This window comes from Canis lupus, chromosome 5 (assembly GCF_048164855.1).
Source record: "Canis lupus baileyi chromosome 5, mCanLup2.hap1, whole genome shotgun sequence".
In the NCBI taxonomy this organism is placed as follows: domain Eukaryota; kingdom Metazoa; phylum Chordata; class Mammalia; order Carnivora; family Canidae; genus Canis; species Canis lupus.
In genome coordinates, this window is record NC_132842.1 from 22,078,013 (window position 1) to 22,093,692 (window position 15,680).

Genomic DNA, 15,680 nt, shown 5'->3' on the forward strand with positions numbered 1-15,680 from the left:
CACAGGAGCCCCAGAAGACTGTGGGAATAGTTTGTAGATTAATAGGTATAGTCACCAGCCAGGTGTCTCTTTCTGAAAATCATCAAAATCTTAAAGTCGTGATCAGAGCCAGCATCTTTGAAAGACAAACTCTGACAGAGAAAAGGAGGCCGTGGAATTACCTGAAGGTGAACATCAACTGCCTCTATGTGGATGTGACCACACAGCACAGAGTAGGGACCCCCTTTTGCTAAATGGTGTCGCAGCCACACATGGCAGAGGGAAGAGACTTCAGGAAGGCCAGGCGCAATTACTCCACAAAGTTCAACCTTCGCTTTTTTTTTTTTTAAAGATCTTATTTATTTATTTATTCATGAGAGACACAGAGAGAGAGAGGCAGAGACACAGGCAGAAGGAGAAGCCGGCTCCATGCAGGGAGCCCGATGTGGGGCTCGGTCCCAAGACCCCGGGATCATGACCTGAGCCAAAGGCAGCTGCTCAACCACTGAGCCACCCAGGTGGCCCGCCTTCACTCTCAAGAATGAATTCCCCTTGCGAAGGATCCGTTGAGTGAATCAGTAAGAGGAGGGACTTCACCCCAAGTTGATGCTGGGGGTGCAGAGCATCATGTGCCGAACTTTCAACGGAAATGTCTAGAAACTGGTCCCACAACACTTAGCCCATTTCCAAAAGGGTCAGAGAGAGAGTGGGAGCATTTGGGAAGATGCCTTCAGATAAAACAATGCTGTGAACTCCGGGCACAGGGCCAGACCCTGGGGAGGGAGCCGAAACCTCTGGGCAGAGAGGCTAGGGTCACAGGAGGGGCGCTGACCACAGCCTCCTCTGGCTCCCTGGCCAAGTGCTCTGCGGTATGGCCAGCCCCATGGGGAAGAAAAGACTGAATGCCAAAACAAGCAGAGGTTCTGCTTATTTACAGGACTGAGCATTCTGATTAATAAATTGAGGCACACTTTGGCATCCAGTGGTCCGTAAGACTGTTGTTCCTCTAGAGAGTGACCAGAAATGACACCCAACTTGACAGTTTTTAGTGGATGGACAGAGGAAACATCCCCCTGCCCCCAGCAAAGGCCAGCGGGAGAGAAAACCAGGTTTAAGTTGTGTTCAGTTATGTAACAAGTTTAAGTAACTTAAGCCTGGTGTTCTCTATTTTCTCCTCCATTCTCTTCTAAGCATGTAGCAGAAGCTGTTCCATTTCTTTAGAGCACCTGGCTTCACAGCTCATGTAAAAGATTCAGGTAATTTAAAGAAATTGTGTTAAGGGGCTCCTGGGTGGTTCAGTCAGTTGGGCAGCTGACCCTTGATTTCAGTTCAGATCGTGTTCTCAGGGTCCTGGGATCAAGCCCTGCATTGGGTTCTATACTCAGTACTGAGTCCGCTTGAGGATTCTCTCTCTCTCTCTCTCTCCTTTTCTCCCCCTCTTCCTCTGTCCTCTACCCCATAAAATAAATAAATAAATATTTAAGGAGATTGTGTTAAGAGTGCTTTTGGCAAATAAATTATTGGGACTTCATCAAGATAAAAAACTTCTGCACAGCAAAAGAAACAGTCAACAAAACTCAAAGACAACCTACAGAATGGGAGAAGATATTTGCAAATGACATATCAGATAAAGGGCTAGTTTCCAAGATCTATAAAGAACTTATTAAACTCAACACCAAAGAAACAAACAATCCAATCATGAAATGGGCAAAAGACATGAACAGAAATCTCACAGAGGAAGACACAGACATGGCCAACATGCACATGAGAAAATGCTCTGCATCACTTGCCATCAGGGAAATACAAATCAAAACCACAATGAGATACCACCTCACACCAGTGAGAATGGGGAAAATTAACAAGGCAGGAAACCACAAATGTTGGAGAGGATGCGGAGAAAAGGGAACCCTCTTGCACTGTTGGTGGGAATGTGAACTGGTGCAGCCACTCTGGAAAACTGTGTGGAGGTTCCTCAAAGAGTTAAAAATAGACCTGCCCTACGACCCAGCAATTGCACTGCTGGGGATTTACCCCAAAGATTCAGATGCAATGAAACGCCGGGACACCTGCACCCCAATGTTTATAGCAGCAATGTCCACAATAGCCAAACTGTGGAAGGAGCCTCGGTGTCCATCGAAAGATGAATGGATAAAGAAGATGTGGTCTATGTATACAATGGAATATTCCTCAGCCATTAGAAACGACAAATACCCACCATTTGCTTTGACGTGGATGGAACTGGAGGGTATGATGCTGAGTGAAATAAGTCAATCGGAAAAGGACAAACATTATGTGGTCTCATTCATTTGGGGAATATAAAAATTAGTGAAAGGGAATAAAGGGAAAGGAGAGAAGATGAGTGAAAATATCAGTGAGGGTGACAAAACATGAGAGACCCCCTAACTCTAGGAAATGAACAAGGAGTCATGAAGGGGGAAGTGGGCGGGGGGTTGGGGTGACTGGGTGATGGGCACTGAGGGGGCACTTGGTGGGATGAGCACTGGGTGTTATGCTGCTATATGTTGGCAAACTGAACTCCAATAAAAAAATTTTTAATTTAAAAAATAAAAAAAAAGTGTTTTTGTCAGTTGTGAGGAAGAAGGATTATATATTTAGGGACTAAAAAAGGAACATCCATTTCCTTATTTTTGAGATCTGAATCTGAGGCACATGGATTATTAGGAAATTCAATCTGAGGCATAGTTGGACCACTTCCCCTCCCTCAAAATTGTACGAAGATGCCCACTGGTCTTAACTGGCCCTTAAAGTGCACTTGAGAGTGTCTTTCCTTGGGGCTTCTGCTGGACAATTGTGATCCAGGTCTATATGGCTCCTCTCCATCCAGCGGCTCTACTCTAACCCTTAAATCTTGTTAGGGTAGGAGCATCTTGGGCAAGACTGGCTACTTGGTGCCTGGGTCCAGCATCCTTCCAGGTACCACCAGCCAGCTCTGTCAAAATCTGGAGTCTGATATGGTTTAAAACAGCCAAACTCTTTACTTCAAGTCAACAAAGGAAAATCTTGCAGGAGAGATGAGCAGGGTCCAAGGGAGGCATGATTCTCTCTGCCAAACACAGAGACAGTGACTCTAGTTGCACAGATGGGTTGCAGCAGAGCAGCAGGGGACAGAGTAAGTGTCCCTCCCATCCTAACTCATTATTCTGAATTTTCCTGGGGGCAGAAAGAAGCCTAAACAGAGCATGGTCATTAACCGAAGGCTAAGAATGGGTGAAGTAGGGCTAGCAGAAAGACAGTTCCAGATCTAAAGGCTATCTGGCTTTGGGTACAAGACCATGACGTTGACTATGTTCTTCTTATACTTAAATAGAGTTTCTCTAAACGCAACCTCATGCTATGATGTTGAACATTTCCTGTTCACCGTTCTTTTAATTGGATCTACTTCTGCTAAAGAGAGTTCTGTGTGACTCACAGTCTTTGACTTCTTGCTCCCAATATATTTTTTCTTTATTTGGTTGACCCGGGTCATAATGCCAACTAATACAAATGGAAAAATGAAAGATCCCCCAAAAAAGATTCTCTTAAAAGTTGGTCTAATTTGGTATTCTTTCTTTTTGCCGTACATTTGTAACAGCTAAGGAAGCAAGTAGAGTGTTTTCACTGAGGCTTATTTTTTTCCCCATAATCTCAGTCTCTTCAGTATCCCAAGCGTGTATCTACATCCCTGGTTTTTAGATTATTCTCAAGTGTACTGGGGATCCATGCAGTAGGAAGCCAAGAGAGGCTCTTTCAATCTTAGCTAATTTATATATTATGGGTCTAGTGTAATTACTTTTTCTACACTTGATCTTAGCCAAAAGGCCAAGTACTGATGTGATTACCTTTTCTAAGGTGATTTCTTAAAAACAAAAACAATAGTAATATATGAGGACTATTGTCCTGGGCACTGGCCACAAGGGTCTGGTCTTTGCTAGTTGTTGTGTTGTTATGCTTTAAAATAAATAAAATAAGTAAATATATAAGTAAACGGAAAGAAATGGGTGGAAGGAAGAAGTGGGGGCATCAAAACAGAGAAGGCTGTATCCCTGCAGGGGGGGTTCACACCCAGAAGAAAATTAGCCCTCGTGGACTCCACATCATGCTAAAACTGAGCCATTTAAGGGATTTAAAAAATTAACCCCACAACTGACCTCAACGCTGTAAGTCAGAGGAAGAGCAGAAAAACATGCAGAGAGGGTCGCTGCTTCCAGAGCTCATTGGATGGTTTGATGTCATCACAGAACAAGTTGCAAAATTCCCTCAGTGGTCACCTGGTCCAGTCTCCTCATTTGCAGATTTAATGAAAGGCTGGACTGAGGGAGGTTTCAATGTTTATGCGTAGGCGACCTGCAGCTATTAAAGGTGAGGGGCACCTGGGTGGCTCAGTGGTTGAGCATCTGCCTTCGGCTCAGGGCGTGATCCTGGGGTCCTGGGATCGAGTCCCACATCGGGCTCCCATCAAGGAGCCTGCTTCTCCCTCTGCCTGTGCCTTTGCCTCTCTCTGTGTCTCTCATGAATAAATAAATAAAATCTTTATAAAAAAAAAAAAAAAAGGCTGTGGTGCAGGCCAGCCCTTTACAAATGGCTGTCCCACTCTAAAGATAGAAAATTATTTGAGGACCTTCAAAGATAGCACATAGGGAACCTGATATAACTGGTGAATTTCTTCCCATGCTCTCTGCACTATGTGGGTTCCCTGGGCCACCTCGCTGAAGCATCCAGCAGCAAAGTTATTTGAGGCAGTGATGGCTGAAAAATACCTATGCATACATTACCCATTGCTATTTTTAAAGTGAATTTGCATTAACTATTCCACGTTCCCTTCTTCATTGGAGAAGGTGGGTGAATTCCATTAAGCAATACTTTCCTGTTGAGTGAGAGTTAGATAGAGCCCATCTATATCTTTCCAGTTTTTCTAATGATTCTTCTCGCATATGTCTACATCCCTGAAGGCTGGAGCAATGGGGGAGAGATTCTCTAATAATTGTGTATTGTGCTTTAGTTTACACAATATCCCTTCATGTTTAGCGTCGTTTCTCAAGTACCAACTATGCAATGAGCACTAAACAAAATCCTGTGGGAACAGAATGGTCGCAATGGGTTCTGTCCACAAAGCTTGCTCAATCATAGTTGTCAAAGCCTAAAGAGTTGTTTTTAAGTTCTGTTGGTGATCATCTCACCTTGTTAGAACCATAAGAGGTGAGCAGTTTTCCCGTGGGTTGGGGCTTTCCCTGTTGTACATGTGACATGGCTGTTCAGGGCTCAGAGAGACGTTTCAAGGCATTCCATGGCACAGATTGATCCACCCAAGACATACAGAGAAATGGATTGGGGTCTGGTATCCATCGGTATTGTGCTCCTATATAAAAATCATCGTGGCAATAAAAGACAAGCCAGTTCTGGGGCTGGGGTTGGACAAGCCTTGGGGATAGAGGACCAAAGAGATGCTCTGAAGGATCTGGGCTGAGAGAAGAGTCCTGTAAGAGGGCTGAGCCCACACAGGGGGTGCCGCAGTGATGACTGGCTTACTCACATGAAATCTTGACCTTCCATAAGAACAAAAAATGCCACTGCGTGGGGGCCCAGGGCCAGCCAAGTCCTGGCTTAAGAATCATTGGTGCATTTGCTTCCCCTTCTCGCCAAATCTCTCCCGAGGAAAACTGTCCAGCCTTTGAAGAGATCCTACTGTGGGACCAAGGGTTATAACATTAGAATGGGACTGATGTTTTCATTTGCAATTTTTATCTTGTCCTTTTGTTCATGTGTGCATAAATAGGGTTTCTCGGCTTCTAAAGCCCGGTGCTGCAGGACATTTCTTTTGATTCAGGGGCCTGGTGTATGAGGGAGAATTGAGATCGGCTGTCTCATGGCTATTCACGTGAGCCCCCAGAAGACACCCCCGGTGCATTGCAAGGCTGAGAGGTGCCACCAGAGAGGCGTGCAGAATGTGCTGTGCTGAACAAGAAGCTGAGCTGTGATTAAAGCTATCAGCCCAACAGGTCATTCAGAAAATTGTGATGAAAGTAAATCTCCTTCCCTCATCTCTACCCACTGCACAAAGGATTTATTCTCACAGGCAGACATGAAGATGACTCTCTAGCTCGTAAAAGGGAGAGGCATTGAAAAGAAGAGGTAGGAATATAAAGCTCGTGGGTGCTGGAGAGGAGATGGACAGCCCTGGCCTGGTCATCGGCACAACCAAAGGCATCATGGCCAAATGTTCTGGAGGCTGAACCTGCCATTTACATGCCCTGCTTATAGGGAGTAAAGGTAGAGACTCCCCTAGATGTTTTTAATTCTTAGAAGAATCATTTAATTTGCATCAAGGGAAGGTAAGCAGCATCCACTGACTTGGGATAAGGTCTAGTAGGACCTTGCATCTCTGGCTTGGCAACATTGTCTCCCTGGGGAATGACCCCATCTTCTTCACGTACTAAGGCCGTTTGAGAGTGAAGACTCGCACCCCAATCCCTTCTCTGCAGTATCTGAAGTTAGGGAAACCGGCAGAGGGGTCTGTTAGCTAAGGAAAACACACACACACACACACACACACACACACACAGCGATAAAGGTCTAGAAGATCCTTGAAATAAAATGACCATAAAGATTGAAAGAAACGAGACCAGTGAGTAGGACAATGCTCTGAGTCAGGAGGGAGAAATCAAGGCAGGAGTGGTTCTGTCCATGAGGAAGCAGAGCCTCTTCTGGGGGCAGGCTGACATCCCAGGGGAGGGGTTGACCGAGAGAATCCCAGGTATAGACCCTTCCTGTCCACACAGCCTTGGGGAACAGAGTCCCCTCAGGGAGCTGTGGGAGCAGGGAGGAGCGATCCAAGGGATCCAGCTTCTGGGAGGCTTGAAACATTGTCCAGCTCCCTGTTTGAACATCCCTTAGGGCGTGAGGGGTGGGGCAGCCAAAGGCAGGCCCTGACATCCCCAGCTACAGTGAGTCATACGAGGCCTTGGAGGGCAGGCCGGGTTAGACCTTGTCTTGCTTATCATGTCATGTGGGGGTAGAAACGGACCGTGGGGACCCCAAGCAGGTGGAGGCCACTATTTTGTAAATCTGAGCTGAAATAAACAGCTTCTGGGACTCTTGAGATTTGAGGGGTGGTGGTATACTGTCTCTGATGGAACACAAAGATGGAAATGTAGGATGCCAAGGGAAGAGGCCAAGGCAGGCTCAAGCGGGTCCCTGTACATAAGTGTAAGCCCAGGGGGCACAAGAAGAAGAGCCAATCATTTATAATGCTTGATGCCAACCCGGAAGCAGGAAGGTGACCTTCACAGCAGATGCCACCAGGCAGGCTGTGGACATTATATCACGCCCTTGACACTTGCTCTCTGCCCAGGCTTCTGCATATTGTGCTGGACCTTTAAGTCCCCACCAAAGTGGGGCATCTGGCTGGCCCAGTCAGTGGAGCATGCGTTTCTTGATCTCAGGGTTGTAAGTTCCAGCCCCCCATTGCATGTAGAGATTACTTAAAATCTTTAAAATGTAAAAATAAATAAAATAAAATCAGTCCCCACCAAGGGCTCATTTGAGACCTTATACATCCAGCCTGTGACCAAGTCCAGCCACTCTTGGGGTGACTCCCCCAAAGGACCCAAGGAGACTGGCATCTAAGAGCCTAACTGCATTTGCTTGGGTGTGTCCTACAGCTGGTTGCACAACAAACTGAGGCCCAGCAATGTTCCCCATCCCCAGCTTGTCAGAAAACAAGGCAGAGAACACAGGACAGCAGCGGGGGACAAATCTAGGCTAGAAGAGCAGAAGCAAGGAAGCAGTGTCAGGTTCTGAAATCCTGGAGCGAAACCAGATGCAAGACGCCAGCAGTTCAGAGCCAGGAATTAAATGGACCTGACTTCACAGTCCAGATTCAAGGTGTCAGGTCAGAGGCAGGCCCTGGTGAGGAAGTGTGAATGCTCAGGCAAGAGGCAACAGGCAGCGGGGGGGGGAGGGGGCGCTGTCAATGCGAGCCAGTACTTTCATCTCCCCTCATCTGCTCAGGATCTTTACTCTTTCCTTCCAAGAATGAAAGATGGCTTAACCAAAAGTTTGAAAGGGAGCTAGAAACTCAAGCCTTCCTGAAACCCACACGTGCCCTTCTTCGTCCCTGCCATCGGGCTAGTCTGTGCTGACAGCAGTAGCAGGACTTGGAAGCACCAGCCTGTTCTTCCTCTGCTCAAAGCCAGAGCAATCAAAGTCCTTCTAGGCCACAATTGAAGAACCCACAGGAGAGCCAAACAAAAGGCTGAGCGTCACCATAGTCAACTTGACCTTCACTTTCTGTTATACTATGTTTGCACTTCAGGGACATCTGATTCCTGAAAAATCTCCAAAATGTAGAATGACACCTGTCATCATTTCTTTTTTACGTAACCCAAGGAGGAAGCTAAGGGCAGAGACTGGCAGAGCAACTATGGGCTGATTTGCAGAAGAGTGAAAGCCAGAGAGAGCGTAATGTGAAATAGTGGGATATGGAACATTCGATCCAAAATTGACTGTTAAACTTAACTTTGAGGGGGATGTAGCTTGACTCTCACGGTCTCAATAGTTATTCTCCTAAGCCCCAAATATATTCTAACAAAGTTGAGGTGATGGTGCCCATTTAACCGTTGAGAAAATATATAGAAGAACAAATGTACCAACCAATCCACTAAATATGGAAAATTGTGTGACATCATTTAAAGGGATGATCTTAAAGCAATGTAGAATTAAAACGCTGACTTCTCTTAATGTCATACTACTGAAAAGAGTCACAGACACACACACACCCATATAGGATGGAGCTTTCTCAAATGACCACACTTCCCCCAAAGCTTCCAGCTTACTGAAATTTGTATGGAAGACTCTAAATGTCTCCACAATAATTTTCAAACCTTCACTGTCTGCATAGGCCAACCCTAGGAGGGCTGTCTGGGGACAGATATGATGACACATTGTAGATAGTGGAGAATGGGAGTGTAGTGGCCTTCAAGCTTTGAATTTCTTAACATTTAGAGAGCAGTTCATTTTATCACACTATCTGAATATTTTCCCAAGAGTTGGCCTGGTTTTCAATTGCTATGGAATTGCACGTGGTTGATCGTGCAACCTGGTGTGTTATTCTGTTTTGAAAAATACGGTATTTTTAGCATTTTCTCCCCAAAACTCTGAAAAATAAATATAAGAAAATTCTCAAGTTGGGCTTCTTTCCGAAAGATTTCCGTGAGTTCGCTTGTACCAGACAATAAATAATTTTTGAAAAACAAAGTAGAAATTAAAGCATGAAGCATGACTGTGGGTATTATACAATCTGATATACTGGTTGAAAAAATATATGAAATGCCATACTTAGTCGTATAAAGAATTCACTTAAAATTTCATCATGAATATTAGATGACTGTAAAATGGTAGCTTCTGCACAACCACATCAATAATCCATAGCAAAAAAAATGTTATTTCCTAAACTGTTCACCATTAATTATCATAGCCATGAGATAATTCCTTTTACTGAGGAAACGATTACACTTTCTAGTAACTTTTTTTTTAAAGATTTCATTTTTTTAATTTTTTAAATTTATTTATGATAGTCACACACACACAGAGAGAGAGAGAGAGAGAGAGAAAGGCAGAGACATAGGCAGAGGGAGAAGCAGGCTCCATGCACCGGAAGCCCAACATGGGATTCGATCCCAGGTCTCCAGGATGGCGCCCTGGGCCAAAGGCAGGCGCTAAACCGCTGCGCCACCCAGGGATCCCCAAAGATTTCATTTTTAAGTAATCTCTACACCTCATGTGGGACTCAAACTCACAACCCCAAGATCAAGAGTCGCATGCTCTACCAATGGCATCAGTCAGGCACCCCTTTCCAGTAACTTTCAAATGATTGGTTAAAATGTCAGAACTAATGCTCTAAGTGGAGAGTTTACTTTAGACTTTGAGATGTCATCTTCTCATTGAGAATGTTCCAGAGCTCTCCAGATTTCATCCAGCTGTCCAGTCTCTCCCACACTTCTTTTCAAGCCCAACTGGTCTCCTGACTGCATCCCAGACCATCAAGTTGACTCCCAGACCCCAATCTCAGGTCTCAGACACCAAGATTTTCTGGCTGGAGATCCCTTCTTTTCCCTGCCCTCTACTCCCTAAAGTCCCGAAGCAAACCAGCCTCTCAGACAACTCATGCACTTCCCCTTCTGGAACCCGTCCTGTACCTCCCAACCAGCCCACCCACCACGGTGTGCAGCCTCACGGTATCATTTATTTCGGTTGCGTGGCTTGCTACCACGACAAGATGAAGCTCCTGGAAGGCCAGCCAAGTCTTATTTTTCCTTCAACGCCCCCCGGGTGTCCAGCTAGGAAGCCCAGAATTCGATTTGGTGCTTAGAAGGCCTGCGTTAAAATCCCAGCCCTCCCCATCATCTCCTTCATGACTCCCCTGAACTAGCAATTACGCCACTGTGCTATGTCAGTCTGGGTTCCGTGGGGGAATTAAGGCCGAATCAGGCATGGGGACCACTTTCTAGGTGCTCTGGACCGAGGTGCATCCTCTCCATCTCCCACCACCAGATTCATACACTGAAGCTTTAATGTCCCATAGGGTTGCAGATGGAGATGGGGGCCCTAGGGAGGTAATCAAGGTTACGTGCAGTCTTAAGGTTGGGCCAAGGCAAGGGAGTGGTCCTGTTGCTAGAGAGGAAGGCCAAGGCTGCTCTGAGTTCTCAGAGCCCCTGGCCTGGGATGTAGGGATCTCAGCATCAAGCACATCTCAGGGGTTTTCCTAGAACCCCCCCATCTGTCTTCCTAAACTCTCCAATGCTTCGGGAGCAAACAGCAGAGCTAACCTGCGTAGACAACACTCTCAGCAGAGGCTCACTTAGCCTCCTCCCCCCTCAACACTTCTCCCCAGAAACTAAAAGTGAAATTGAGAACAGGGGATGATTAAACAGTAGCATTCAGCTGCGGGAGGCCTGAGGCCTCAAGCTTATTCTGTAGAACGTGGAGCAAACCAGAAGCAACGGGCCTGCCATGACCCCCTGCCTCTGGTTATCCTACCCTCCTCTGGGCACTGGGAATTCATGGGGGGGTTCACCGGAGCGCACCCCCTGCCTTAACGTGACTCAGCTTTCCTCTTAGCCTCCAGGGGTTTGGTCTTGTCTTGTCTTATCTTTTCAATTTTCCACCCCCTGCTAAATGAAAAACTGTCTTCCTCAACCTCCAGTTCAAATTCCCATTTGATTTTCAGACTCCCTTTGGAAGGCCACGCTCATGCAGGGTGTCCTGATGTCCCTCCATCCGTCCGTAGGCAGGCTGCCCTCGTCCCCCTGGCCGAGACCTGTGGGCAGGACCCTCTCCCTCGAAGCGAGGGGTGAGCATCCAGGCCTCTGGGGGGCCAGCCTGCCCTGCCCATTGGGAGTGGAATGCTCTCAGCTGCCAATTCCAGAATCTCCAAGTACAAGGGTACAAGGGAACCTAAACACTAAGAGATTATTTTGCTCCCCTAGCAGGAAGCCTGCAGGAGCTGGAGCTCAGAGGCTCGGTGACCCCATGGAGAACAAGGCTCTTCACGTCTGTCCCCTCTGTCAAGTGGCTGGACTGCAGTTGAATCAGTTCAAGGAATACATGACACGTTGGGATCTCCCAGGGGTTGAGCCACCTGGGTGGCTCAGTGGTTGAGCGTCTGCCTTGGGCTCAGGTCATGATCCCAGGGTCCCAGAGTTCTGCACTAGGCTCTCCGCAGGGAGCCTGCTTCTCCCTCTGCCTGTGTCTCTGCCTCTCTCTCATGAATAAATTAATAAAATCTTAAAATAAAAGATCCCCCAGGGGCCCCCAAGGGACATCTTTATGTCTCACAGAGCACAGGAGACACAGGATCACCTAGCTTCGAGAGAGGCAGTGAGAGCAGTGAGAGAGAGCAGCTGTCAGTTACTGCCCGGACAGGGGCCAGTGGGTGCTGGTGACAGGTCTCAGAGGGTGGCACGTTGCTTAGGCAGGTGTCTGCTCTCCCCAGGAAACACGCGACTGCCACAGCGCTGTAAGTGCTAGAAGACTTTGCTAAGACACTATTTTGGATAAGTTACATAACCTCTTTGAGGCTCACATTCCCAAATGGAGAACGAGAATAATATCTACAGCACAGAGCTGTTGTGGAGATTAATGGGAAGCCGTTCACATCACCGTCGTGTGTGAGAGAGCCCCTGCTTCTCTCCCGGGCATGCAGCAAATCCACACTTGCTTCACCTTCCCCGTCACCTACGGTGGAAAGACCCCGGAAACACTTGCTAAACAGATGAAACACCACTTACCTGGAACTTTATCCACCTGAAGTTTGTTGGATGTTTGTAGAAAAAAAAAAAAAAACTCAATTTGACATGCACAGTAAAAGTAAACATTATAAAAAAAAAAGGCAAAGGTTGGCAAGCTAGGAATTAATTTAAAATGCAATCACGCCTCATTGTATTTACCAGAAAGCTCATAACTACATTTAAGCATCTAACACATTTCCCCTAGATCATCTGATTATCCATTGTCACCCTCCCTCAGGCACGGAACCTCTGAATAATCTTCCATTCCTTCCTCCCCGGGCTCTTGGCTGAGGTGTTGGGGGATTTTTGTTGTTGTTTTAAAACGTGGTGTATGTTTAGTGTGTTTTTTTTGGGGGGGGGGTGTTTTTTTTGTTTTTTGTTTTTTTTTTAATCTACTGTAGAGTCTCTGGGACAGACTGGGGTTGTTTCTCATCTCAGACTCCTAACTCTGGGAAACGAACCAGGGGTGGTGGAAGGGGAGGTGGGCGGGGGGTGGGGGTGACTGGGTGACGGGCATTGAGGGGGACACTTGATGGGATGAGCACTGGGTGTTATTCTATATGTTGGCAAATTGAACACCAATAAAAAATAAATGTATTTAAAAGAAAGAAATAAGAGTAACTGGCAGTCTTGCCTCTAGATGCTCTTCCTTACAAGACGTTCCAGACACTATGGTTAAATCCATTTCTCCCACCTGTATCTTGGACAACATAATCGGTGGATGCTTCTGCAGTGGATTCAATTTATTCACATTTGATTTCAAGACTCTTATCAAATTATCCTAATTATATCACTTCCCAGATCCTTCCCCTGCCAATTATGCAAAAGGCATGTGGTTTCCTTCTTTCCCTTTCAACATGTCATCAGAGGCTCCTGCTGTCCGCCCAAGATTCAAGCATTCTTCCTTTTATTCAAAATTCATCCCCGGGGGCGCCTGGGTGGCACAGCGGGTTAAGTGTCTGACTCTTGATTCCCGCTCAGGTCATGGTTTCAGGATCTTGGGGTGGAGCCCCTTGGCCCTCACACTCAGTGGGAAGTCTGCTTCCCCTCCCCACTCCCTCAGTCCCTCCCCGCCCCCCAAATCATCTTAAACCCCATCGCCTCCAGGAAACTGATACTTGCTAAGTGTGATGCTGTATTTGTGTCCTAGGGGTGCCATACAAATGACTACAGACTTACTTGGTGGCTTAAAACACAGGTTTATTCTCTCATGGTTCTAGAGGGCAGAAATCTGAAATCAAGGTGTTATCAGAGCCACACTCCTGAAGGCTCAAGGGGTATACTTCGTAGCCTCTTTCAGCTTCTGGTGTTTCCATGCCATGGCATCCGCAGGCAGGGGACCCTATAAACCCAGTGTCTGCCTTCGGCTTCCCATGGCCTTCCCTCCTGTGTGCCTGTCTCCTCCTCTTCTGTGTAATCTCCCTCTGCTTCACCCTCAGGAGGACTTGTCACTGGACTTAAGGTCCACCTGGGTAATCCAGGATGATCTCATCTTGAGATCCCTCAGTTAATTACATTTGCAAAGACCCTTTTTCTCAAATAAGGGTACAGTCACAGTTCAGGGGTAAATTTTATGTTACGTATAGTTTACTGCAATTACAATTTCTTAATTAAAAAAATAGAAAAACAACCGGTTCCCTAAGGTCGAGCTTCTTCTCCTGAGAAGTATACTCCTGAGAGTATAGCCGTTCACTTGCATCACCCCTGTGGGACTTGGGGTCAAGGGGGACTGACACAAATACACTCCTCTCCTGTTTCTTACTGTGCCATGAGACAAAATCGTTTGTCTGTGAACCAGGAAGCTCATGTCTTCTAGTAGCAGTAAAGCTGTAACAAGCATACGTGTTAGCTTGCAAGCCAGGTAACATCTCAGATCGCTCACAATTCTAGACACACACTGTCATCAAGTGGACGTATAGCCACGGTGTGTGCTGAGCCACAGAGCCCATGCTCCAGCCCTAGAACATTCTTCTCCCTAGTCCTTGCATACAGCACTCAGAAAATTGTGCCCATGATTCCTGGGGAAGACCACAGTGGTGGAAAGAAGCTAAAGTTAAATTCAACTCAACAAAATTTCATTATAAAGGTCTCCCAGGCCCCCTATAAGACCCTAAAGATGACTGACAATGAACCTCATTCTCACGGAGCCCATTGTCCAGGGGAGATGCAGACTCGGGACAATAATAAAGTGTGATTGATCACCACGTGTACCACGTCCAGAGGCAGCAGGGTAGAGAGTGACAGCTCTGGGCCAGCATCAAAGGCAGACTCACACTCTCAATTATTACCATATGGAAGTTCCCTGAGAAAGGTATTGTTTATTTTGACATATGATTGCTAAAACATGAACACAAAAATGTGTCATCTTTATTCATAAAAGGAAAATGAACTTTGGCCATATGCTATCCAGCAATGCCCTGGTGGACAAAAGCTGGGATATATTCAAGGAATTTGGGAGCCATATGGTTTCAAGAGAGTGAAGGCACCCTGTAGCTCAGGCTATGGTATCATCTTGGCATCCTCCAGCACGCTCGTTGCCCTCAAGTCCCACCCTGTCCTCCAGGGGCAGGAAGGACTCCCCCACCTAAGGTTCCACAATATTCCACAGTCTGCAGTGTTCTCTGTGGTCCCACACTACTGGTTTGATTGCATGTGAAAACTTTTCAGCAGGACACCAAGCAGCTGGAGTGTGTGATTTTCACACTCAGAGTGCCCCTCAGAAGCGCTTCTCAAATGCAATTTCCAAAGGTACAGCATATTCCTAGGTTCCTACACAGTTAGAAATGGAGTCATTTGAAACAAAACAAAACAAAACAAAACAAAAAACAAACCATGAACAGGAGTCTGAAGCTGACCAGCTCTGAGGAACAGAGTCCAATGGGCAGGGCTTGGGGCGCATAGAGTGGAACGTGTAAGCTACTGATCTGGCACGAGTCCCTCAAACAGACCCTGACGTACAGTCAGTACCCACACTGATGAGGAGGAAGGAGTCCGTCTTTAAGATCGCAAGTTCTGGTCGTTGTGTATCCCTTCCAATTCTGCTTGCAAACGGGCCACTTCTTTCCTTAGCTCATCTCTTTCTTGCGGATCCCCATCACGTGCAGTTGGGAGTAATCAACTGACAGTTTAAATAGTCAGCCTTGAAATGACCTTTCTTGAATCTAAGTTATATTAGATGTATTTTCTCTTATGAGTTGCTAACAACAAGAATTTTACCCAAATTATTTATTTATTTATTTATTTATTTATTTATTTATTTATGAGAGAGAGAGAAAGCACAAGTAGGCAGAGCAGCAGGCAGAGGGAGAACAGGTCCTTGTGCTGAGCAGGGAGCCCGACGTGGGGCTTGATCTCAGGATCCCGGGATCAGGACCTGAGCCGAAGGCAGACACTTAACCCACTGAGCCACTCAGGTAC